General features: G+C 41.3%; 1 protein-coding gene and 1 long non-coding RNA gene across 10 annotated transcripts in view; one reads left to right on the top strand and one right to left on the bottom strand.

Moving 5' to 3' along the window:
• The window catches only part of ATXN1 (ataxin 1), a 412684-nt gene that overhangs the window by 2046 nt on the left and 383672 nt on the right, over positions 1 to 26966 (top strand). For 6 of the 9 annotated variants that reach the window (XM_077886366.1, XM_077886354.1, XM_077886350.1 and 3 more), the window contains exon 2: positions 6242 to 6359. The gene's annotated coding sequence lies outside the window, so the exon portion shown is untranslated. Of the gene's footprint in view, positions 1 to 1057; positions 4974 to 5499; positions 5550 to 6241; positions 6360 to 26966 lie in introns of those variants that run through there. The other 3 variants (XM_077886353.1, XM_077886356.1, XM_077886357.1) reach the window with 2 other exon arrangements.
• Positions 19969 to 22108, bottom strand: LOC144306778 (uncharacterized). The gene is made up of 2 exons (XR_013373842.1): positions 21642 to 22108; positions 19969 to 20015 (listed from the first exon to the last, which is right to left on the bottom strand). It is a non-coding gene; the product is annotated as an uncharacterized LOC144306778 (long non-coding RNA).

The raw sequence follows: 26966 nt of genomic DNA on the forward strand, positions 1-26966 counted from the left end.
AAGCTATTTTTATTTTGTTTACCGTATGCTGTGCAGTAAGGGACTCCTCCAAACTGGTTCTGTCCCCGAAGAGATTCGTAGCTTCCCTGCGAGATCCGCAGGATACGATCAGTAGAATTAGACGACCCCCTTGCACCCGCAGAATAAAAACTACCGCCTTAGAGTGGCAGGCTCCCTGCGTGTCCCTTGGTGCAGGCACGGGAATGTGTATATGCAAATAAGCTCTCCTTTGGCAATCGAGTAGTCACATCTCAATGACATTTGTGTTTTGTAATGCAGGCTGCTCTTAATATTTAAACATTGTCGGTACATATCGCACAGAGCAGTGGGTAGTTACTTGATGGTTATTTTTAGGCAGAGCCAGTTACTTTTTCAATAGTGTTAGTTAGCTAAGCCATTTCTGTTTGGGTTTCTGAGGAGCCCTGCTGTTCGTTCCTAGAAGCCCCTGTGAGCCCACCCTGTGGTTTATTTGTAGTTTGATACTTGGACTTTTTTTTTTTTTTTTTTTTGGTGGAGTGAAGCCTGTGCCTGAGGAAACCAGCACCAAAGAGAAGGTTGAGAAAATCCTGCACATGAACTCTTAGAAAGGGATTGCACCATAACAGCTAATGCTGTGGCATTTAATCTCCTCTGATTGTCCTCCAAGTGTGCGTGCCTCAGTCAATATTTTAGCAGCTCCACAGACGAACAGGCTTGGAAGCCACCTTCCATGGACAGCAGAGGGTGGAGGGCTCCCCCGAACCTCCCGGCTGCCTGTCCTTCTCATCCTGTAGATAGTGTCAGTGGTGTAGGCTTTCCCTGCACTTACTCTGGCCCTGATCACTCCTGTAATTAGATCAGGCTGCCATGGCAACAGACAGTGTTCCTCCATCCATTCAGGTGGGTTTGTCTTGTGCCTGGACTACTCCAAGTGTTTTATGCACAGTATTTGTGCTGCTCAAGCCAGAGGAGAGAGTTCACTCCTTCCAGTGTGTCTCCTTTCAATCATGCAGGTGGTGGTGGATTGAGGGGAAAGGGGGAGGGTGTATAGGGGAGGGTGGAGAGGATGCCCAATGACACTTCCAAGCTACTAAACTTTTCTAAAGGAGACCAGCCAGCGGTTCTTGCTGGATGCAGTGGGTAAATGCCTCTCTCCCCACACAGTGAGAGGAGCCTGGCAATCCTGCTGATGTTGGTGGTGAACAGATCAACAAGTATTTGGTACTTGTTAGAAACCTTTGAGCTTAGGAAAGCAACATTTCTTTTGCAGTCTGGGGCCTTTGGCCTGGCGGACGCTTAACCCCTTCAAGGGCGAAAGCACCCATCCCTGAGAACCTGTATTGCCAGTAGTCAAGGGCTGGTTTTCTAGAGCGTTTACTGGGTGGTGGAAGTGATTTATTTAGGAAGCCTGTCCCCATTGCCACATTTCAAAACTGTGCCGTTACAATAGGCATTCTTATAACGAAAAATAGGACGGGCTGGAGGAGCCACTCTGCATGTGTACATTTTTAATTTGGACCTCTTGGCCATTCCTGATCCTCACTCTGTTAGTAGTAAGTTCAAAGATTTTTCTCTCGGGTGAGAGGTGGTAGAGGCCTATAGCTAGTAGACTGACAGTGAGTGGTGCTTTTACACAATAAACAACTTGTACTGTATTTTGAGATGTAATTTAATGAGCACTTAATCATTTGTAGAGCCGTGAGCAGTCTACTCTTTGCGTTAGGACACCACCTCCTTAAAGCCACCAGGCGAAGAAAAATAATATTGTTGCCAAAAAAATAGCAAGGAAAGAAAAGTGAGTAGCTTCGTTTGCTGAAGCTTTGTGTTGCACAGGGATCCACCTGAGGGGGAGTATTTTAATAACCCTGATATTTGCAAGAGAAAGTAATTGAGAATAATAATGTCTTGATTTGGTTGTGATCCTGCCTGTCAGTTTTCAGTTTTTACAGCCCCAGAGCTAAATTGGTAAATCCTTTCTTGCCCTGGGACTAGGATTCCTTCCCCACAGGGGGTTTATGACTTTCTACCATTTAGTTTATGTGGTTGGTAACTTGATTGTGGCCTGTTCAGATCTAGTGCTGCTGTGGTTAAGAGAAGCTTTTTTTTTTTTTTTCCCTAGGAGGTAAATAGATGGGAAGCAAGGGTATGAAATAAGGCAGAGAAGTTTAAGTTTTACACATTTTGGAGGTCCCGGATTATATTGTGCAACATACAGAAAATTTCTTGCACTAAGACATGAATATGTATTTTTGAACACTAAAATAAGTATGAAAAATGTACTTGATTGGAAACTGTGAAAGTCAGTATTTTCCCCTCCGAATTTCGTTTTACGAGGGTTTGGGTTTCGGAAGTGATGCCTTGTCAGGAATATTATAACTAGGCTCCAGAGCTTCTAAATTGTCTTTTAGGGAGAAATTCAAGAAAAACTCTTTAGCCATCAGATTATGTCAAGTGCCTGTAGATGGCCTTACATTTCATTGTCTGTGAGTCCTGGGAAAGGCCAGCCTTAAGAGATTATTAACATTAGTAAACACATTTCTGTGACTTCTGTATTTGTTGTCATTACAGACTCACATTCCTTTTATGTAGCATGCCTTTATTTTTTTTTCCATTGTGAAATGTCAAGTGGATTTTACTTTTGCCACTTACCTTGAGTGACAGTTTCTGATGACTAACACATGATGACAGCGGCTCATTTTGTTTCCTATTAGAAGTTAGTCAATAAACATATTTTATCAAAACCCTGGAAATTAGTGTAGGAGTGAATGTTAATTCTTTCAACTCTAGTTGTGGGCAGTAACACACAGCTTAGACTCTGAAACAAATGCTTGCTTACTAACGTGACACGGTGCAAGAGATGTCATTGCAGGGTGGACATCATTTTCAGGGTGGACATAAATAATGTGATTTCCATGACTTTTTATTTTTGGAATTATTCAGTAATTTGAATGATTGACTTGCGTGAGAGATTTAGATAGGTACAAGCTTAACTACTTCAAAGAACAGATTTAGTTCTGGTTACACTTCCAAAGTTACCAGAAGCAGGCCCTCCTTACTTTGTAAAAGCATTGAGAATAATACATTGTAGAAATCTCGGTAGAGATAATAATTTCTGGCCTAGGGCATTCCTTACAGGACTGCCCCTGTTTAAGAATGAATCTTGTAGTTCTCAATTATGCCGTTCAAATTTTAGTTTCATTTAATTCAGTTTAATAAAATACTCATTCAACATGTCTTTAAGAGATGATATAATAATGAGCATAACTGAATGCTGTTTTAGAGAATATTTTTAAATGTTGGCTGAGAGAGTTGTAAGTGGATCAAGGTTCTGAAAAATATATATATAAATGCTTAAAATTATAGGCGTAATAAGATTTAGGTGAATCATCTTTATTTGCGGAGACGGTTTTAAGCATCTTTTTTTTTTTCCTATTTCATAATTTATGTATTCTGTCTTTATCAGTGTAGTGATATATTTTGTAATCCTTATGCATACGAACTTTCCACGCTAGTGTGCTATAAATGTTTGTAGTACATGTTACCATCCCGAATGTACTGAAACACGTTTAGAACTATTACAGACAAAAAAGCAACACGCATTATATTTTCTTTGATATGTTTGATGTTAGCAGAAATGTCTCACTGATTTTTCTATGACTTTTAATGCATACCATTTGTGGAGTAATGAAAATGCAATGGTAATTGCCATAATGTAAGCAAAAATGGTATCCTACCTGAAAATGAACTTTTCAGAAAATTCATTGTAGTGTAATCAGAATTTGAGACTTAAGGGGGCAGAGGTTCCCCTGATTATGCTGTTTTGATTCAGGCTAAGAGGAACTCTTTTTTTTTTTTTTTTTTTCCACTTAGACGCTCTTTAGCATGACACACTTTGAGGGAGTTATTTAGCAGAAGTTTTTAGTGATAATCGTCTTAGCTGCTAACCTATCAGCAATTTATCTTCTAACATGCGAAGAAAATGTATTCTTCTGTCACTATGTTTGGCACAGTGGCTTTTACTGCACCCTGAGCTTTGGCCTACTCTCCTCGAGTTATTTATATTATCTACTGTATTTATTTATATATTATTTCCTCTTTACTACCACATCGGTGTTACTTAGACCATCTATGTTAGTAATCTTCCGCTATAAGTGGAATTGTGTTATGTAGTTCACTGTGCTTTTAAAATATTAAGTATTCTATTTTTAGTGTATATGTTGTAGACAACATTCTATAGGCTACAATGGGGTTTTTTTTGTGGGTTTTTTTTTCTTTTTTGTATTTTGTTTGTATGTTTTTGCAATGCTTCCACTCTGCCTTCCTTTTACTCTTGTGTTTCTTCCCTCTGATGGAACAGTAAGTTATGTTAACTCTCTTAATTACTGTAATTGGTGTAGCAACACAAATACTTTTGAAATAAGTAGGCATACCAGTGTGAAAGTAAATTAATATTTTACAGCATTTGCATCATGTTTGACTGTTCTGTACACTTCAGCAGAATAGGAGGAGACTGTAATTTGGACTCTGTAAAACCTTATCTGCCAGGTGATATGTAAATAGCACTGTGTGCACACATAGATATACAAGCAAACACTCAACTGTTAGCTCATAAAGCAAGTGCTGTCTGCAAATCCACGGTACCTGCACCTTGTTCAGAAATGATTATCCTGTATTTGGATGCTTCCTCTGAGAAATTACTAGATCAAAATAGGAAAACAGCCACCGTGTAAGGGCAAATAGAATTTTGTGAGCTTCTCTAACTTGGCCACCATTTACATTTGTAACTCAACGAGCTTCCTCGTGGAAGGATAGACTTAGTGGAGTCTTCCAAGGACTTCAAAGACGTTACGGTCTGGAACAGCTTCCCTACTTTCTCTGTACTCACAGATTACATGCGGAGAAACCAAGGATTACAAAACACACTCCTTTTGCATATCAGTCCCAGGCATGCAGTAGATGCTTCTGTATATACTTGGTGAATGGATTCGTTAGAAGTAAGAATGCTTTGGCTACTATTCATGACTTTGAAAAGTGTTGGAAAGCAATCGAAATTATTTTCCTTTCCAGCTGGGCTGTGCTCTTAAAAATAGTGAGTGTGTATGGATGAAAATAATCATGACTACCGAGATGTGTTGCCATGTACCCAAGGATAATTGGCTCACTTACCTGTTTACGGATTATTCACATTGGAGATCGTATTCATAACTCCAGAATAGTTTCTTTCTGACATCCAGTGTGATCCTGGGCCTCCTCCTTCCTACTGTTACCTGGCGTGGGCTTAGGAAACCCAAACTAAATTTAAAATCAGCCCAAACAAATATACAGATCAGCGCCAGTAATCAAAGACGGAAAATCCGCCCAGCAATGGACAAGTTTGGGGGTTAGCTTATAACTGTGCTACTGATTCTTTATTTAACATGGACAGTTGGGAATGACCAGTATTTAAAAATATTATTTTAATAGGGCTGAAAACTCTTGTTAGCAGGTCAAGTCTTCAACTTTTTCCATTTCTGTGCATAGGTCTTTACCTCACAAAAACTACTACAAGCACCAAGCTCCCTGATGGAAAGGTATATGGAAGATTCATTCGTTCTCTTGTCCATCCATTCACACATTCACTCATTCATTATACGGTGGATAATTTTTACTTTACCATTTGCAAGGCATTGCGGCAAAATGAAAAAGAAGTGGACATACATTCGATACCGACATAATTTAAAATCTAGTGGGAAGTCTAGTGGACTTGTGCACACTTCTACAGTTTTTTCTGCATTTGATACATTTTTCTATCCCATTAGACTGGTATGCTAATCACCAAGTTGCATGTTGATAGTAATATATGCCATATGAAAATTAGACTTTGGCTCAATTCCTATTCAATCCATGCCCATTTCACCTGATATCCCTGTGATTACCGGCATGTGTTTATCAGATGATGGGTTAGAATCATTAGAGAAGAGAATGACGGTCCCTGGCTCAAAATGGGGAGACTGAGCTCTTAATTTGATCGAAGGGATGACCTTTTTCTGTGTTGGCTTTCCTCTGAGCCCTGTTGCCCCAAACCAGAGCTGCCTTCTGAGCTGGCTGGTATCTGTAATTCTCATAAAGCAAAACGCAAAATCGGTTGTCCTTAAAGTTTAGATTTCAGTGTACAGATGCGCTAAGGTGGAATTATTTTTTGAAGTTATTTGTTCTGGTTTTCACTTTGGGTTTCTTTTCCTACATCCCCCGCCCCCCCCCCTCCCCACCACCACCACTGCAGGAGCATCGTGCAGCAGCCAGTCCCCAGGGTGGTCCGTTCAAGCTGCGGATTTGTTTGCCATCACTCTAAGACAATCTCCTCCTCCACGGCCACTCCAGGGAAGTGCATCACAAATCAGGTGAGAGTTCTGCTATGCGTGTCTAGTCTCCATCAGAGGATAAAGTCCTACCTGTTCGGAACGTCACCTAGTTATACCCATGCTCTCGCACGTTGTGCACTGGTGGCTGTGACTGCCTTTGCAAACTACATTCCGAGGGAAATTGAGAAAGGGCCAAGAGAGTTGTTTTTTTTTTTTTTAAACTTGGCTTAAATTGTCTCTCTTTGTGGTTTAATTTAGAAGAAAGTGGTTAATCAAGAAGTCTGTGTTGGACTTGGTGGCGATGGGCTATTGTGTGTTAAGCTTGGGCCTGGTCGTCTTCATTGCCATCTTTACTTAACTCCATGAGACCGTTGTGCTGCCAAACTCTTCCCATAAGTCACAGTTTTCATGTTTTAAGTTTTTGTTGTAGAATGAATCAAGCGTAGGGAGACAGAGGCCTGTTTGTTCAGTGGCAACCAGTATTTGTCGAATCTTGAATTTCTTTGTGTCTGTTTGGATTTTACAACTTCCTGATTGCCTCACGTACAGTAAATTTTTCTGGCCTGGAGAGTCATGCAGACACAGGGTGTATGCAGTGTTGATGACTCATGGTTCTGTATTGAAGAGAGGATAACAGGATCCTGCCTAAATGAAATCGGGAGACATGGAAGTTCGAAGTTGAGGCAAGAGGGCTTGGGAGCCCTGGTGTATGCAACCAAAGGGGATTGTGAAATAGATCCCCTCTTTCTATTTACCTTGGGAGTGATCCTACTGGAAGTTGTGGAAATGGACTCCTTCAGAGGTTCCCAAGGCTGGCTGGGCAACAGAATCACCTGAAGAGCTTAAAGAGAAAGAGAGAGAAAGAGAGAGAGAAAGGATTTGTGGCTCCACCTCCTGAATCAAAACGAACCTTTAATGGTCTCTTGGAATCATACTGATGCTCTATAGGTTTGGGAACTGCTAGATTGGGTGGTCTCTGGGCAGCCCTTTTCAAGTCATGTTCTATTTCCTTACTTGGCGAGACACACAGTCTACTGTTTCCGCACCTCCTGTATAAAAATCTGGATTTGCAACTAATTCGTTACGAGGTGGATATTTGCTTTACCGAAATGTTCAATTTAAAAATGATTCACCAGCATTCCTTAAATAAAGGGCTCCCCCTCTATACCTAAGATCGAGTTTTTAAGTTACACATGAATTCCATGGCATCTGAGCTAAGAGCATGGGGGTCTGGAACCAGCCTGTCTGCAATTCATATCTGGAGCTGCCCCTGTGTCCTGGGGAGTCCTGTTGGCTTTCTGCGCCTCAGTTTCTTGCTGAGCAAGGTGGAGATAAGATTAGAACTTTCCTCTAGGGCTGCTGTGAGAATGGAATGAAATGATACGTGTGTACGGAGTAGCATGGTACCTAGCATATATGGTTTGTGATCTGTGAACATAAGTTATCTTTGTGATCACGTAACTTATCTCTTGACAGGATGATTATAATGTTCTTGTTTTGTGATGGTTGCTCCTGGACCATACATGACTAGGAGCCAGTAAATAGCACTTGTACCTTGGTCTTTGGACTGACACTGTAGACATTTGCAGCTCTGCAAAGCAAATGAGCCTTCTATTTATTTTTCTGAATTCTGTGTTAGTTCATTTCTCTTACTGCGCCAGGATGCATACGTCGTGTTTTTCTATTGTTGTAAGGCAAACTGGTAAGTTGGGTGCACAAATGAAGTTATTTGTCGTCTGAGTGAAAAGAAACAAAAACTGGAGTAACTGAAGTGCAATGTTTCAGGAAAGTCCTGTTGGAGAATGGGGCAGGAAGTTATCCCAGACATTTTATCCTTGCGAAGTATGAACCTGGGTCCTTTACATTTTATTGGCAGTCGGTCAGGGAGGTGTTGTTTAAAAGGAAATAGAACAACCCCAGAGTTACATGCACAGGTAAGCTTCTTAGGGTCTGCAAGTGTCAGCTGACTGGGAAGGGGTGAGATGCCTTACTGCTGCTTTATCTCTTAGGGGTGTTATCATTTCATATGTTAAGCAGAGAATCCTCACATTGAAGTTTCTGGGGACGTGGTTTCATTGCCTATGTGGTTTGCACATTTTTTCACCTGGCTTGTTTGAAAGAGAATTTTATTGTGAAAACACAAGCATCAAAAAGTCCTGTCTCTTGGCCAATATGTGCAGCTTACTGAGAAGACACTGAGATTTTTATAGTATATTAAGCAAGTCTGAGTGTCTTATGAATACGTATTGTATTACCGACAAAGTAGTGCAGAGTCACCTTGAATTCTAAGCAGCTGACATTTTCTGTGATTGCATTGAAAGGAAGCTTATAAGCATTATCTAAACATTTTGCATAAATAATAGCCTTCTTACAGTGCTCACAATCGATGGTTAAATGTGAGCAAGGAAATAGCATCATTCATGCTGTACTCTTTTATATGTTCATTAAGGTTTTTGGTTGTTTTTTTTTAATTAAAACCTAGGTTACAAGTCTTTCTGCTTCTACTTATTTCGTAAATAGGAAATGGCTGTAGCAAAGTTATGACCTAGCTTGTTCAAAGGCACGATCTGTGTAAAGAAATGATTCATTCATTTATTCACCGTGTCTTTTTTAAACTACTACACGGCTGTGGGAATGAAAGTGAGTAAGAGCTCCCAGAAGGAGGTTGCATTTTTCGTGGTCAGGTAGGGGCAAGAAGAAATGCCCGGGAAGAACTAATACAAAGCAGAATGGGGTGGGTTGTCCTTACTGGGGTAAATTCTGACACTGAAGGAATTCAGAATGACGCTGAGTGGGATGGTGAGGAAAGACTCTGAGGAGGAGGGATCATCTGAGTTCAGCTCTGAAGGCTGGTTAGCATTTCTGTGGGAAGAGATGGATGGAGCCCGGGGAGGACCGAGGAAGTGGCTGGGACGCAGCAAGCGAGCGCCTGGGATCTAACCCACAAAGCCACTCTGGCTGCAGCAAGGTGCTGGTGGGCATCTGACTTGTACGTGGGGTGGGAAGAAGATTACCAAGAGCTTAGGTCTGGAGATGAATTTGGAGGAGTCTTTGGCATAAAAGTGGTCTTTGGAATTGGGCTTTGGGTTGTGGCTGCCCTGGCAGAAAGTGTGCTAGGCCAGCGGTGGTGGTGGTGGTGTGTGTGGGGGATGCCTGTATGTCAGGACTGACATCAGCGGGCATGGAGTACGTGGAGGGGAGGGTAGAGGCCGGGAAAGGAGCCAGAGCATAGGTGCAGGTGCAGCTTGGTCCTCGGAGAGCGAGGGGCAGGGAAGGTGGTGCCAGGCTGGGAGAGCGGCTGGGTGGGGAGCCGGGTCTTCTCCCTGGAAGCTCAGCGCCGAACTGCAGCTCAATGAAATCATGTTGAAACCTTTATTCCTTTAAGACCTTAAAAAAAAAAAAAAAGAAAGAAAGAAAGAAAAGAAAGAAGAAAATAAACCTGGGCTAATTTTAGCTAAATCTAATATGTGTGTGTATGAAAATGAATGCTGCTTTTGAAATTCGGCGCATGCAGTATCTTTTTTCATTTCAATAAATGATCCCTCTATTTTCATCTAAACAGTTTTATTAAGATTTTCACTGAAGCCCTGTACATATTAACAACAATTCCAGCATTTCGTTTGATCTTTTCCACCGTCGATTTATTCATCTTGTGTGATAGGCGTAAATCACGTTGTGCCATCTACTTGACTCCGGAGCAGTTGTTCATTTGTGGCAATTCATTTACTGTACTTTGATAAAGCACATTAATATGGGCATGTTTGGTAATTCTAAAGGCTTTCCTGGAGGCTTAATGTGGACTCTTAAAAATGTGACACACTTACACCACACACACACACACACACACGACACAGCTTTCTGAGCGTTTTGGCTTTCTGTTTATACTTTATAGAAAATAAAGAAATACAGAATTAGTGAGCCTTGACTCTGGGAGGAAAAGATTCTAAGACTCCATGGCTCAAAGTGAAAGGGAAGGCTGGGAATGATCTGGTTACATGTCTGTTGGTGGGCAGTCTGTTTTAATATAATTAGAGAAAGTCTGCGGATTATTTAAGTTTTTTTTTTTTTTTTTTTGGACCCGAGTTATTCAGCTGGGTTGCCTTTATTCTCCAGACTAGCTCAGAACAAGGCAGTAACTTCCATGCCTACTGTAAGAGACAAGGTTAGGACAGGAGCCAGAGGGATGGAGAAAACACAGCCAGGGGCAGATCCTTCTGTCGGCACATGTTTACTGAGCATCTCCCGTGTGAGAGGCATTATGCCAGCTAGGCCCTCAAGGATTTGTGGAGATGGTCAGTCGTTCACACTTACGTGCATTAATTCATTTAATCCTTCCTGCAGTCCTTGGAGGTAGGCACTGTTCTTATCCATCCTGCACAGAGAGGAGAAGCAACCTGCCCCAGGTTGATCAGCTGCTAAATGGGAAAGTCATGCTTGGATCCCACCCTGTACTCTTTACCGGGGCCATGCCTTAACTGTCAAGCCCTGAGCCCTGCCTGTAAGAAGCCTACAGTTGAGTCGAGAAGGCAGGGCCTGCCCAGGAGTCATTAGTTACAGAATCACAGTAGAGATGCGACATCCTCTGGCAGGTCCAGAGCAGGGAGGGGTTCGTGGGCGCTGAGCGTTCCATTTGGGAGCTTGCTCCGTCTGCTCAGTCTCATGCAGGCTGTCCTCGAGGGGTTACCATCCTTCCTCTCCCTCTTCCTCCTGCCTCCCTGAGAGTCCTACACACTTTCAATAATTATTAATTGAAGAAAGTGATGACAGTGGCACTCTGCTTATCTGTGTTTCCAAGGATTGGCTTAAGTTGGGCTCCAGCTTGATGAGGTTCGGCTTCAAAAGTCCCAATGAGATGATGAACTTTTGACTCCCCCAAGGGCTCCTCCGGGTCATTGCTCAGCTTGCAAGATTTGGCAGATACAAACTATTTATCGCCCTGGTTTGTTAGGTGGTGGGCTGGCACTGGATGCCCACTCCAGGAACAAAACATGCCGTGAAAGAAGGACGGGCTTTGGACGCGGTGGCCATGGGGAAGCCAGGGTCGCCTGTACCCTCCTGTCCCTCCCCCGTCTCTCATTTTCTCTCCTCCTCTGGATCCCTGGATGAATCTTTAACCTCCTGGCGTCAGACAGATAGAGAAAGGATAAAGATCGCTTTTCCCTTAGCCTGCTTTGGGGGCGACCAGTCTGTCTTCCTTAGGTTGAATGAAAATCACAGGATTTAAGAAGAAAAAAAAAGTGCCTTGAGAGGCAACGTCTCTCGCTTCATAGACGCACAGAACACATGAGGACTTGGGATTTACTATCTGTGCACTAGCCTGGCAGCCCCAGCCTACATCCCAGCTGTAATCATATGTGATGCATTTTTATTTACAGATTAGGAGGCTCTGCCTCTGACATATGACTAACCGGGAAGCTCCTCCCTACAGCAGTTTGTATGTCATCTGCTTCAGAGAACTAATTGCTTGGCAATTCCCCTTTGGTAATTCCCTCTTTATTTTCTGATGAGTTACTTAACAGTGATGGGCTCGTAGAGCAGAGCGTGGAGTTTAATGTGTGCTCCAGAAACTCCACTGTAGGCCTGGGGGATATGTTTTTCGAATTCTGTTTAGCTTTACTGAAGGAACACTGAAACCATTATATGGCCTGTTAATATTTCACTCAATACGAGGTTAAACACTGAGCGGTGTGCAATTTTCCCAAAGAAATCCGAACCAGGCCTCTTTTTAAAATGTGCCCCTGTGCATTTGAAAATTATTAAAAAGGAATTTAATGTTTATAGAATGCTTAATGCTCTTTTAAAAATATGATTTAAAATAGAGTAGCTTTCCAGTGCGAGGCAGGGTGAATGTGGTGGTGGGGAGAACTCGCAGGTGACCGTGAGTTTGGGAACCGACTTTGTGTTTCCTGACCTGCTGCAAGTGGACTTGGGATGCTCATTCTACCCTGCTGGGCCTCAGTTTCCCCATCTACAGTGAACAAGATGGTGGAGGATCTGATGGCTTGGGCCTCTTTGCTAACACTGTGCAGTTCCATGAACAGATTTTCTTGTGATTTTTCTTCTTGGCTCCCCTAAGACCTTTGGTCTGTCAAACATCATTTGCTGTTGTTTGACTTTGTTAGGTTTTGCATTTAATTAGAATTTACATTTTTAGCTATTACCATGTCATTATTTATGGAGTATGCCACAAGCGATGCCTACAATCATTTATCACCCTATCTATATTAGTTTCCTAGCATAATACTTTTTCTGTGCCTTTTTACCATTCTTGCTACCATGCCCCAAACAACTCCCATTTCTGGAGTGGATTTGTTATAACTGGGAAGAATCTTTCAGCTAATTGTGGAATTGGTTTTTGCAAGGAACACTGCAAAAGCTCTGCCCTTCTGCAGTAGCATCAAGGGTCAAATTCTGCTTTTAATTTGCAAGTAGAAATCCTTTGGATGTCATTTGATTTTACTTTCACATCCAGGATGGACTCTTGAGGTAATTCCTTTTCTGTTCTGCCTCAACTTTTCCCATCAATGTGTGAAACATTACCTTACCTTATGGGTTAATTTATAAGCAGTTCATGTGATGTCTCTTGATTGATTATAGTTTGGCTAATTTCTTTAGGCAGCTTGTGCAAACAGAAGAGGTGACAAATAAGAAAGTTCTATTGTTTTGTTTTGTAGGCAGAGGGGAAGGGAAGAAGCAGTTCTCATGGCGGTTGCAAGTGAGGGCTTTGAAGATGGGGAGGTTGAGATTTGAATTCTCGCTCTGGCCCCTTAGGTGTGTGACCTAGGCCATATTTCTTGAATCTGTGAACCTCAGTGTCGTCATCTGTAAAATGGGCATGATGCTAACCTCTATCTTACAGAATTTTTGGAAGGATCAAATGAGCATATACCACATATATTGCTTATGGTATGATCTCAAGACATAATTTTAAAAAGAAGGAAAAGACATAGAATTTAAGAACTGGGGGCAGCCCGGGTGGCTCAGTGGTTTAGCGCCACCTTCGGCCCAGGGCCTGATCCTGGAGACCTGGGATTGAGTCCTACGTTGGGCTCCCTTCATGGAGCCTGCTTCTCCCTCTGCCTGTGTCTCTGCCTCTCTCTCTCTCTCTCCCTGTCTCTTGTGAATAAATAAATAAAATCTTAAAAAAAAAAAAAAAAAAAAAGAACTGGGGGAAAAAATGAAAGCAAAGAGCTGTATGTTTGCAGGTACTTGGGAGCCCCTTCCGGTCAGGGTTTGAATCTCAGGTGGGCCTTTGTACCTTGGGAAGGCCCAAGCACCCTTCACTGATCCAGGCAGGAAGGGTTGATCTGCTACGCAGAAGAGGCTATTTGCCACTGTGTTATTGATAGAAATACTACATTTTAAACATCTGTTGCCTATACATCACAACGGTAAACGAAAACCAACAAAAGCAAAAGTTCCCTTTTATCCCATCATCCCAGTCCATAAATCATGTTTACCTCTATGAGTTGTCCTCTAGTTCTTGGTAATTTAACACATAACTTTTTTCAGTTTTACTTTTTTCCATTTAGCATAAAAATTATCATTTGTAACCTAGACTTTACAACTATCATTTGCAAGGATTAGGTATTCTATCAAGTTGTTTTATCTTAATTTAAGTTTTGTGTTAATATCTGGACATTTTCGTTGTTTCTAGTTATTTACTGTTATTTTTAAATTTTTATTGTTTAAAACATTTTTTTTACTTTTTTTTTTAAGATTTATTGGAGGGAGGGAGGGAGAGAGAGAGAGAGAGAGAGCAAGCAGTGTGAGGGGCAGAGGGAGAGGAAGAGAATCTCAGGCGGACTCACCACTGAGTGCAGAGGTGAATGCTGTTCTCCATCCCATGACCCTGAGATCATGACCTGAGCCAAAATCAAGAGTTGGGTGCTTAGCCGACTGAGCCACCCAGGTGCCCCTACTTATTTACTGTTATAAAGCAGTAGTGAATATCTTTGTACACTTAAGTATTTACTTAGGATACAGTCACAGTAGAAGGCCTAGGTAAACTACCATGGTGGGGGGAGCAACTCTAAATTATTTTCTAAAAGTTTTGTACCATGGGACACCTGGGTGGCTCAGTGGTTGAGCATCTGCCTTCAGCTCAGGTCGTGATCCTGGGGTCCTGGGATCGAGTCCCACATCGGGCTCCCCATAGGGAGCCTGCTTCTCCCTCTTGCCTATTTCTCTGCCTCTCTCTATGCCTCATGAATAAATAAATAAAAACTTTATTTTTTTTAAATTTTTATTTATTTATGATAGTCACACACACAGAGAGAGAGAGGCAGAGACATAGGCAGAGGGAGAAGCAGGCTCCATGCACCGGGAGCCCGACGTGGGATTCGATCCTGGGTCTCCAGGATCACGCCCTAGGCCAAAGGCAGGCGCTAAACCGCTGCGCCACCCAGGGATCCCAAATAAAATCTTTAAAAGAAAAAATAAAAGGCTTGTATCTATTTTGATTATTACTAGTGCTATATGAATGAATGTGCCTTGCTCCAACCTGATTGACTGTGGGACTTGTTCCTTTTTGGATACTTTAATTAATTAATTAATTAATTAATTAATTTTAAAGACTTTTTATTCATGAGAGACACACAGAGAGAGACAGAGACAGAGAGAGAGAGAGCCAATCTGGGCCAGTTTCCTAGTCTCCTCTCCCCACATTTGGGGTTTTCCACCCTCTCCTGCTCCATGTTCCTGTTAGGGGGCCCTGCCATGGGACCCGCAGCCTCCTTTCCTCGGGCCTGAGCAGTCGGTCAGGAGTTTCAGGCCTGGTGAAATTGAGCTGTTCTCAGAGATCCTAGCTTGCGGTCTTCACACCTTTTGCTCATTTAGCCTACAGGCCACCATGCTGAGGAGGGGCCTCCTTGGGTCTGGTTTTCATTTACAGTAGACCAGAGAGGCTCACTGCTACCCTGCTTCTTTCCTGTTTCCACTCTTCCCTGGAGAGAGCCCTTGGAGCAGATGGTGGTGAGCACTTGTCTAGGTGGTGAGCACTTGTCTAGGTGTTGAGCTTTGGGGACATCTGGTCTCAAAGTCTGAACTTGGGCCAGTGGCTCAGCAGGGCGGGGTGGATGGGGATGTGATATATTCCCTAAATGGCCTCCCTGGATGTCCTCTTGTGCTGGTCCAACCCGTTTTCCTCTCTGAAGCCCAAATGCACGTTTCTTCCGACTCGAGATCTGTTTGCATCTGTTTTCCTTCACTCCTGCCCTGGTTTTTCATGGTACTGGGGATGAAGTCCAGAATCTGTAACCTGACACAGCAGGCCGGGGGACCTTGCTTATCTCTCTGGCCCTCTCCCTCATCTGCTGCCCCTTACTCGCTTCACTTCACCCACAGAAGCATTTCCTCCTTAGAAGTAACTCGTGTCCCAGCTTTGAATCTTGCTGCTGTCTTCCTTGACACCTACCTACTTATTCCTATCTTTCTGGCTGACTTTGCCTCATTCTTAAAATCTCAACGGAGTCTTTTCCCCAGGGAGCCCCAGAACGAGGTTATATGCTGCCTGTTGGGCTCCCAGCACCCTCTACTCTCCCCCTTTCATAACACTTTGTCATCCTTCTCCTTAGCTCAGTGACATCCCCCATTCTTGGCATTTGGCATCTAGTAGGCCTGCAGTGAACACAGTCATTTCCCCTATAATGTGACTTTTTCCGGATACAAATTGGATGTGATTCCATCTATTTAGATAGATCATGATTTACGTCATTGTGGTCTGGAACCAGAATGGGGCCTCGTGGACCACAGTGGTGGAAGAAGTTTGTTTGAGTGGCTTTGTGTGTCGAAACAAGGGGTGATAAAGGTGATAAAAATGTGTAAGAAGGCTGTGCTAAGGAGACAGAGAGAATGAAGAAAGGCCCAAAGATGACTTTTCCAGAGCAAAGACGGTGTGGAATAGAATGCTGGATTCGCTCAGGGATATTTAAATTTCATAGTACTACACTTATAACCCACAGAACACTATTATTATAGAAATTCAATGCAGGAAAAGATTGCTTTGTTTTTTAACGTCTAAAACTGTCTTTCTTGATATTGAAAAAATTCCTACTGAGTTTCGATTACATAAGATTCTTTTATTTTTTATTTATTTTTTATTTATTTGGAGGGGGAAAGGAGAGAGGCAGACAGAGAGGCTGAGACACAGGCAGAGGGAGAAGCAAGCTCCATGCAGGGAGCCCAACGTGGGACTCGATCCGGGGTCCCCAGGATCACACCCCGGGCTGCAGGTGGTGCTAAACCCCTGTGCCACCAGGGCTGCCCCGATTACATAAGATTCTTATGTAGGAACACAGCTAGCATGTTGAATGAATGAATGAATGAACGAACAAATTTGGAGTTGCCTCCCTAACCCCTATTCTCCAGCTTTTAAGCACCCTTGGGACCCCAGTCTCCAACTCGGGTGAAAGTTCCTGGTGAAGTAATTACCCCAAGGAGATCATTTTATCTGGAAGAGAGTAGTTCCAGAGTCCTAAGCAAGGTTGGTCCAATTGAGGTAAAGCCCCACAAGGATTGGGGAACTATGCACCCTCCTCTGTGTAACCCACCCATGATGGGGTGGAAGGACAGTCCACCCATGATATCTCTGTGCCTCTTGGAGTTGGCTGGCCAGGTGGCCATCCACCTCCTCTCTCTTGCATCCTTGGACATTGGAACGTAGGCCATTGTGAAGTGTGACCTCAAGCTGCAGCTCTTTTGGGGGGGAGGGGAGAAGAGACAGCTTTTATATAAGGAGCTGGGAAAAGATTGTTTCCCTCTGCTGCTTCTGGTGCCCTGATCTGACACTTTTCATAAGATTAGCAGTTTTGTTTTGTTTTGTTTTGTTTTCTTTCATAAGAGGTCATAGGACCATAAGACAAGTTTATTATTTTATTGACAAGAGAAAAGATGCTCTGGTTATTTATTCAGAAAAATCTTCTTCCATAAAACCTGGCTTTCTTTTGAGTTTGAAGGAAATATGGTGATGGCATCTAAGCCCAAATATTGCGGTTTTATTTTGGCTTTCCTGTTCTAATGAAGCCTCTGTAACCTTATGTACCTCTGTCTACTTTTCAGGAGGAACAGGTTGTGATTTTTTTTTTTGTTTCCCATCTTGGTGTTCTCCAGATGAACAGTACTATTTAAGAAATCTGTGTAGGGACACCTGGGTGGCTCAGTGGTTGAGCGTCTGTGGTTGATCACAGGTCGTGATCCCCGGGGTCCTGGGATCGAGTCTCACACTGGGTTCTCTGTAGGGAGCCTGCTTCTCCCTCTGCCTCTCTCTATGCATCTCTCATGAATACATAAATAACATCTTAAAAAAAAAAAAAAAGAAACTCTGTGTAAATCGATAAAAAGGAAGGGAGACTTTTTTTTTTCCTCTCCCTGCAAGCTTTAGATCCAGTTTCGTCATCCAGAGATCAGAATAGGCCAACGGGAGGAAGAAGCAATGTTAAAATAAGGGAGTCTTTTAGAATGCGACTTTGAAACGTGGGTCTTACCAGCAGTAGAGGAAGCTTCTCCAAACAGAACCCTCCAGTTCATTTCATCTTCAGGTCCTGGAGAGAGGGCTGTTAATCTATGGAAATGAACAAACACTAGCTGTTTGCTATTCTGCTATGCAGAGAACATTTGGTGGACTGACTAATCTCAGGGTTTCTGTTTCTAAATAGTACACTTTTTACTCTTTGCCCTGAAGTCTCAGGAAATGATTTCCTTAAAAAAAATTTTTTATGAACTTTTCCATTTTAAATGTGCAGGGTCTTCAAAGACTTCACTGGGCTGATAAGTCCTATTTTTTTTTTTTTTTTTGTTTGTTTCTCTTGTAGGACTGGTCAAAATTATCCTTTTCTTTTCTTTCTTTCTTTTTTTAAAGATTTTATTTATTTATTCCTGAGAGACACACAGAGAGAGGCAGAGACATAGGCAGAAGGAGAAACAGGCTCCCTGTAGGGAGCCTGATGGGAGACTCGATCCCAGAACCCCGGGATCACGACTTGAGCCAAAGGCAGACTCTAATCCACTGAGCCACTCAGGTGTCCCAAAACTATCCTTTTTTTTCTGGGGATGTTTTGCAGCCTCATCCTTTGACTTAGTAAATACAGCCTTAAAAAGCACACTTAGACCATGTGCAGTGGCTAGTGGGTCATGGGTCTGCTGCAGCTGATAATAGTGTATCACAGAATTTGGGGTGCTTCGGATAAATTGTTTCCCTGGATAATCATAATGACTTCTTGTCTGGAGAGTATCTTCCTCACGTTCCTGGGGAGGAAGCAGAACGTAAGAGGTTGACCAATGTTCTGGGTTCCAGTGGCCAGAGCCTACATGGTCTGTGCTGTGACTTTGGCTTTCTGACTTGGAGTTCGGCTCTCTTTGCTGTCACCCCAGGAATTAGGCAGTTGTGTCTTTTAATCTGTAGACTGAAAAGACATAACTTGGCTTAGCTGATATGGTTCGATGGAGCAGTCTTGAGCTAGAGCCGGGAAGGTGCGAGAGTACAGCCTCTTGGATATACACGCAAGCCTCGTTACCCTAAAATATTTCATCATAAATTTAGCGAGATGTGTGCATAGTGCCTACGAAGCTTAATGGATGCTGTTTTTCCTTTTGCAGTCCCTGTACCTTTAAAGTTGAGCTTTTAGAGCTGGATTTCCCTTAATGCATCGGTGTCAGCAAGGCTAGAAACATCAGGAAATCAAACTTCTCTCATATGTGGAAGCTTGAAATCTGATGCCATCTTCTCAGAGAATGGACGGGAAGGCATTATGATCGGGTCATTTCCAGACTGCAGGTGCCTGCTGTCTCTCTGCTGGACATCACAGAGAGGGTTGAGGAAGCTCATGTAGCCGTGTATGAATTGGATTTATGCTTCCTGGGCTGGACAAAACCAGCACAGGGTGTTGAGTTACTTCCATGACAAGTATCTACTGCCCCATGACAACTAGAGGTTAATCAGTAAAAATCATCCTTCCATCTCTTGATGTCAGGAGCGTATATAATCACTGTGATGAAGCCTTTTCTTTCTTTGCAGAAGTAATTTGGTGGCTGACGACCATGCTGTTGGCTTCAGAAATACCTGGAATCTGATTCACTTGGAGACTTTACTGAAGCTAGATTTTATATGCAGAATCCTCATTAGAAATTCTTCAGTCATGACAAAGGGCATCTCTCTTTTAGGCGTTTCCCCCACTCAATCTCTTTACAGCTTTTTCCTAGGAGTCAAGACCATATAGCCTGGCGGGGGAGTTTTGCTTGGTGATGGAGTAGCTAAGAATGTTTCTCTCTAACAGGTCACAGAGAGTGCTGGTGGACATCTCTCCTTGCCTTAAGATCTTCGTTGGAAGTCCACGGGACTTGGTGTCTTTGCCGTTCAAAGTAGCTATGAGCTCGCCAGGAGGCATAATGCGTCACCATTTTATTCTGGGCCACCCTAAAGGATGACACCCAGCTCCAGAGACCTCCTCTCGGACATCATCCCTGAGAACCAGTGTTTTAGCTCTTCCATTGTCTGAAATCTGTTTCCGACTGGTTTTGAGCTGGCTCAGGCTTAGTCATTAAATGCCTAGGACAATGTTGAATGCTTTTCCTGATCACCTTGCAGCCACACACCTTTTGTCGCTCTCGTTGAGTCTTGACACAGATAATGCTCAGAAACAGGCACCAATCCATTCTTTCCATCTTGGCGTTTCCCCACAGGCACAGTCCTGGGATGACCTGGAATTGAGGCAGCGGAGGATAAATTCATCTTTCACCGACGTGTTCGTGCTAGCTCTAGTCTGTCTCTCTAGCTTTTAAATACTCGAGTGATTGGTTTTGTGTAGAAATGTGTGGATTGTTGGATTGGGAGAATTTTCTCCCTGGATTTCTAGTGTTTACAGAAGCAGATAGAAAGAAAGGTTCTATCATGGGTTTAAATAGCAGGGCCTGTTTTAATGAGTTAGAGGCACTTAAAGATGGTACAGAATAAAAATGTAAGTTTAAAAATTTTTTTTAAATTGTAACACAACCCAAAGGTGTATATTAATGTTTTGCCAGGAAAGGGTCAAAACTGAAAATTTGCAACAAAGACAAACGAGAATAGAACCAGTGCACACAGAAGCTGACAAGTATATGCCCCTTGTTGGGAGTTCAGCCCGTGGAATGTTCTGTAGGACAAAAGGAATGGAAGAGATAGTTCAGTAACATTTTGTTCTCTGTCAAAAACCTTCTGAAATATGAATCTGCTGTGTATTGGAGAATGGATACAGCAATTGATTCAAGTTGAATAGCTTTCATTTAACTAGAATATCCCACAGAAAGCTGTTCTTGTTCTGACAACCATATTTTTGCTTTTCTTGACTTAAAGAAAATTGAATTCATGTTTACATATTTTATAGGATTGTTTTATGGACAAAGACACAGGTCAAATCCCATCTCAGCACAGTGGCTATTGTTACGGCAAACAGAAATATTTCTGAGTGAGATAAAACATTTCTAAGCCATGGCCTGTAATAATACTGGGTTGATATTATGAAACCATTTGCAACTATAAATAATTCAGTCATAGATGTACTCTTTTTAAAAAATTGTTTTTTGAAAAAAATTCTCGTTGCTTGCCAACACATATACCCATACATATACTTTGCATAGGAGAAGAAGAATATGAATACATATTAATAGAAGTTTATTTTGGACTTTCTAGAACAGATCACCTTTTTTTCTTCTCCTTGAGATGAATTATTTTTAATTATTGAAATGTCCCAATTCCTCACAACTGCAGATGTGTTCTTCTGAGGGTCTTTCTGTGTCATCCAACCCAGCTGAAAGCTAGTGGCCAGTGTTAATGGTTTAAGAAGCTGAATTAGGACCCCCATTCCTGCTAAGGATGCTCCTTTTTAAAAAAAAAATTCCCTATTTCTACACCTTCTCAAAGAGAAATTAAGTGCTTGGTGTTTTGTTTTGTTTTTTCAATTCCCAGACCAGTCTGGCATTGATCCTGGACTCATTATAAATGTAATTTTTAGCAATAACTATTAACTCCTGAAATATTTTGGCTCTCTGTGGCCTACAGTTCTGTAGAATCCGGTGTTTTCCCAAGTACATCAAAGACTTAAATATAGAATGTCTTACAGTTAGTTGTAGGGGTATTGATCAAAAGAAGGCTTCTCCAAGAATACAAGATTTTTAGGCTTGAACCCCGTTCTATCTTCACGGTTCTTAACTGGATGCTTTATATTTTGTTTCCTTTCTGTGTTTGTACTAATTTGCTATTTGGGTTCATCTTCTATTAGGAAACAGCTTTTTTTTTTTTAATGCATAGTTCTTAGAAATATAAAACCATTCCAACCTGCTCATTCTTACCTCGGCTTTCATTACTTTCTTCCTGCTAGACCACTGCTTCTCTTTCTCCTCCTCTTCTGGGATTTGATCTTGCTCAGCACTTCTAGTGTATGATTCTGAATTCTATGGTTGAAGTTTCCTGACCACCTCCTCCTTGCATCTGAGTTCATTTCCTGTGTTTAAAGCTTTGGCATTCCATTCACTGTCCTCGTAGTCAAAACTGAAACTTCCAGGGCTAATAAGATTAGTCCTTGCAACACTATTAATTTCTTCCTCTCTGTTTCTTATTCCATTGTTACTTCTCTAAGATGAAAATTTCTTTGTCATCAGGAACTTCATGTCGGTGTCATTTCCTTAAATGCCTCCTGAATTTTTCTGTTTTACTAACACACACTCTGCAGCCTCCAGCTACGGCACCCATGAACAGGTCTTTGACAAATTAATTGTCCCTACACACGGTTTACAATATTACACAAGCTGTTTAAAAATAATTAAGCTTCTCTCAGTGTTCTTTGCTGTGGGTCAGGAACTTGACTTGCTTTGCCATCCAACACAGAAGTTAATCACAAACGGGTCCTCTGAACCAAATAATTAAAAATAGAGCAAAGTTTCTGAACCAGGCAGTTGGCAGAAAAGTCTGTACTTCCATCTGTGCACAGTTAGGAAAATATTTCATGATGTTTAAATAGCATCAGCTTTGCTCTCTTGTGTGTGAGAGTGTATCTGTGTGACTGTGTGTAATTCATCACTCTGAAGATTTGTTTGTTAGGTCCTATACATATATACATAAATATGTATGTATGTCACTGGCAAGAAGCAGGAAAGCACATCCAGGTGTTTTGTGCATTCATTTTTTTTTTTTTTAATTTGCTGGTTTCTGTGAAGGGGGAATGGTCTCATTTTCCTTTTTAAAGTTTTTCTCTTAGCACGTGACTCAGAAAATTGGAGAGCATTACATTTTGACTTTGAAATCTTTGTGCCTTTTGATTCTTGTCTTTTGATTTCTCTACTTACAAAGAATCTTTGCTAAGGACTTTTAGGAGCTATTCTTAGATATGTACAGTGCTGTACATGAATCTATTTCATTTTGGAATGTGCCAGATTAAGAGTTTCTGTTCTCTGGAAGGGGATTTATGCCTAGAGTATACATCAAACTCATAAACACTTTATGACATAGGTACAGACGTTTGAGTGACTGATTTTGAGAGTAATTTAACCCTTGAAGTTGGATTTTCCTTTGTTCTCACCACTAATCTGTATCTCATTAAACATGTTGAGTTTTGGCCAGTTCTACAGCTATGATATGCCTTAAAAAAATAGATTTTTTTGTGTGTGTGTTTAGAAAGTTTTAATTGCTGTGTAATGTAAAGACTGTTTCCCTCTGGTATTTTTCTATTGCAACTATCTCTTTTTATTCCTGGAAAACTCTTATTTTTAGGTTGATTTTTTTTTTTCTCCCAGGAGAGCCACTTGTATTAAGTAAGAACTGATGCATAAAAAAATACACCAATGGGAGATAAGAAATTACTAAAAGTTAAGAAAAGGAAATGTCTTAATGTCATTCCTTTGGCTCGGAAACAGACATATTTCTCCAAGTCACCTATTTCTTTATGCTTCTAGAAACTTAGAGCCTTGGCATATTCTTAATACTGTGATAATAGAATTGACAGCTGTGGTTTGATCGTGCTCACGTTAATTGAAATTAAGGAAGGAGGAATGTCTTCAGTAAAGTTGGTTAAGTTGTGGCCTGTGGCTTCAAACAAATTAATCTTTGATTTCCTTTTCAGTATTACTTGGAAGGGACAGCTTTTAAAGAGATCATAAATGGATCTTGCTAATTGTTATTCTTTGTCACTGTAAGATACTAGGTCTTAACTTACTTTGTGAATTCCAAATATACATAAAAGGTGAATGGTTGATGTTTTTAAACTTTAAAGTTAATGCTGGATTGGTCTTTTCTTTTCTGATTCGGCTAACACTGTTAATTCGATTCTTCCAAAACAGAGCCTGGATACTCAAGTTGCTCACACATGTCTTGTGGGACTGCTAAATTTGTTTCTGTCTTTCATTTGGGCATCTTCTAGACAAGTGTATGGAATTCAAATTTAAAAAAAAACTTACATTTGATTGCTGCTATCAATGAATTATAAATAAATAAGCAAGTAAGTAAATCATTCAGTGAACAAATATTTATTTACCAGATCATGATTGAAAACACATGAAAGAAACAGTGCACACCCTCTATGATGGTCATCGTGCAGAGAACCGATTCTTTTAAGGATAATAATAATGGCTCCCTGGCATATTGAGGATTTAGGATGTGTTAGTCACTGTGCTAATCACTTAATCCTCATAGCAAACCTGGATGGGTGGCTATTATCTCCAGTTTACAGATAAGGTAACTGGGTTAGTAGCTTGCCCAAGGTCATAGAACTAATAAGTGGTAGGACTGGGATTCAACTCACATCATTTAAACTGCAGACCTTATGCTCTTAACTGCTTTTTTTTAAATTCTTTACTCCCCCACCCCCCACCCCATGTCGTTGTGGGACTTACAAAATCATTTTTATAAATATTGAGCATATATGAAAGCAGAGGCACAATACCAAGGTAAATCATTAAAAAAGGTTTCAGTGAGGCTCAGGTGACTCTCTACCTGAGTTTGAAAACTACCATGAATTTGATGAGCTCCATACAGGCCTCTCCCCCGTCCTGTCACCTTCCCTCCCTCCTCAGAAAATATTCACTCTAGAAAAACGGTATTTTAAAATATTTCTAACAAAAGTGTGCAAGAACCCAACCCATGCCAGGTGATTATTTTGTCTTCCTTCCTTTCTCTTGTCTCTCTTCCCTGCCATGTCATTGCTCTCCCTTCTTCTTTCTTTTTCCTCTTGCCATTGTGGAGGATCAAGTGGAGTGGAGTTAGACCTGCAGGAAAGGTTAGGGAGTGTTCTCTGCTGGGATATCCAGACCTGGGTGTCATATTGGGGGTTCTTATTGACCGGATCATTTCTTTGGTGCACCCACGTGACACATCTCCTCCTAAGCAAGGTATGCTATGAGGGACTGACTATACCAAACACACCACCTCACCACCAGAAGGGATGATTGAATCTGACTCTCCTGGCAGATCTCTAAAATGCTTCTTGGGTTATAATTCACAAATATTAGCTTTAAAGACATGTGGTTCCTTGATGGTGTGACTCTTAAAATAGCAGGACGTTTTTGGTAACCAATGTGAGGGCACTTCATAACACAATCAAAAACTATTGAGTGGAACATGTTAAGATAATCTAACCTTGTTGTCCTTTAATGCTTTAATGCAATCTTTCAGCAAGTGGTACTACCTGGTACAGTATGTAAAAATCAGAATGGGTTCTGGCCTGGTGGGAATAATATAATTCTTTCATCGGTTGGAAAATAGAGTCTAACAATTAACTACCTTAAAAAAAATAAGCAAAGAGGGGTTTCTTTGTTTGTTTGTAAATTGTACTCTGTTGCATGAAAATTTTTCCAAGGACTATGCAATTCTGTAGGAGGAGGTGGCAATTTAATGCAGTCTTAGCTATTAAGGATTTTAGAATTATGTTACTTTTAAGTTACTCTTGGGTAATCACAAAAATACGTAATGAATTTAAAAAGATTGAAAGAGAATCACATCTAGCCCAACATAAAAATACTTCTAAAGGCATGTGTGAATATCTGGATATAATTATTTGCACATACACATTTATATATGTATGTATTGTATTAATATTTTTTCTAGGGCTGCCTGCATGTATAGGTATAAATGTAGTATGCGCCCTTTATAGAACTATTGTTAGGGGAGCCTTTTATGAGCCAACTATATGACTTGGAGCTTTATCCTATGTAGTGATATTTTCAGTGGTCATGCTTTTGGCTTGTAATAATAAGCACTTAGAGTAATGAGGTTGAAGTGTGAGTATGTGTCTAATCTGTCTCTTATCATTTTGCTTAGAGACAAATCTATGTTGAAAGATACGTATGTACCTATTAATAAGCTTCAGTATGAAGTAAAACAGCTACATGTGACACTTTGTTGCAGTTCTGTACATTGTCTCAAAAACATGCCTTAAAAATATGGAAACTAGAAAAATCTTGGCAAATGTAGCCTAAGAGTGTAGCTCATTTAAAAGCTGCATTTGAGTGTTCTAAGTACTGTTCTGTGACAGCTATTACTGTAGGAATTGGCACCAGCTAAGAAAATTTACAGTTTAATACTTTAGAGCAAATAATTGCTTAAGATGCTTTAAATAGCACAGGAAATGTGTAGAGTGTTTACTTGACATTTGTTATATTGAACACTAATACTGAAACAGATTCTTTGACCACAGAGAATGCCAGTGTAGGTGGGGTGGGGGTAGATGGGAGAGAGACAGGCAAAACCCAGCCAGCATGATTAGATAAAAATTAAATGGCAAATGAGCTTTTCATGATAGAGAGATACTGAGGGGGGAAAAAAAAGCTCATTTGTTCGATCAAGGAGCCTTCGAGTATGGTAGCAAAAAGCAAAATAAAACAACCCCCTGAGATTAGATTTCTCCTGATTTTAAGACACAGAATCATGCTCGAGGCTGCTTTCACTGGGTCCTAAAAGCAAGAGGAATGACCTTCTTTTTATAAAAAAAAAAAAAAAAAAAAAAGAACACTCCCTTGTTATCTGTTTAATCTGCACATGCTTGTGAATGTTTTTTATGATAGCTTTGGCACCCTCATTTCTCAGCGCAGCTCAGTACTTGTGATGTTTTCTCCCTGAACGCATCTTGCACTCCAGAGCCCACTGCTCACCCTTCCCAGGCGCTCTGCTTATGCGGGTCTTATCTCAAAAAGGGGTCTCAGACAGTGTAGCATGGCTCCTAAATGCACAATGTTTTTTTCCTGCACAGAATGCCTACCATGCATTGTGATTCAGCTGCATCTAATGGGAAAAAAATCGGGTATATTGTAGGCTCCTAAAACCTCTCCCATTCGTGTGTCTTTGAGTCAGTTATCCAGCGTTTTCAAGGGAATTTTAAATGTGTATGTAAAACACTAATTGGCATGTGTGATAGGTCCAGGAATGTGAGATTGTGCAATGTTCATGAAATTTGTAAAAGCTTCTTCCTTCTATCTTGTCAACATGAGCTGCTTTTAAACACTGAAGGGCATTTTGAAAATAGCAATCCAAAGTCAAAACTTCACCAGGCAGTATGGCCCAGCACCCAGAACGCTCAGCAGCAGAGACGCTGTATTTATGGCTTTTCCACTGACTTGAGATTTGACCTTGAATACATCATGTTTAACTTCTCTATGCTTCAATTAGCTCCTGAAAGATATGTGTGGTTG

The sequence above is a fragment of the Canis aureus genome, chromosome 37, assembly GCF_053574225.1.
Source record: "Canis aureus isolate CA01 chromosome 37, VMU_Caureus_v.1.0, whole genome shotgun sequence".
Lineage (NCBI taxonomy): Eukaryota > Metazoa > Chordata > Mammalia > Carnivora > Canidae > Canis > Canis aureus.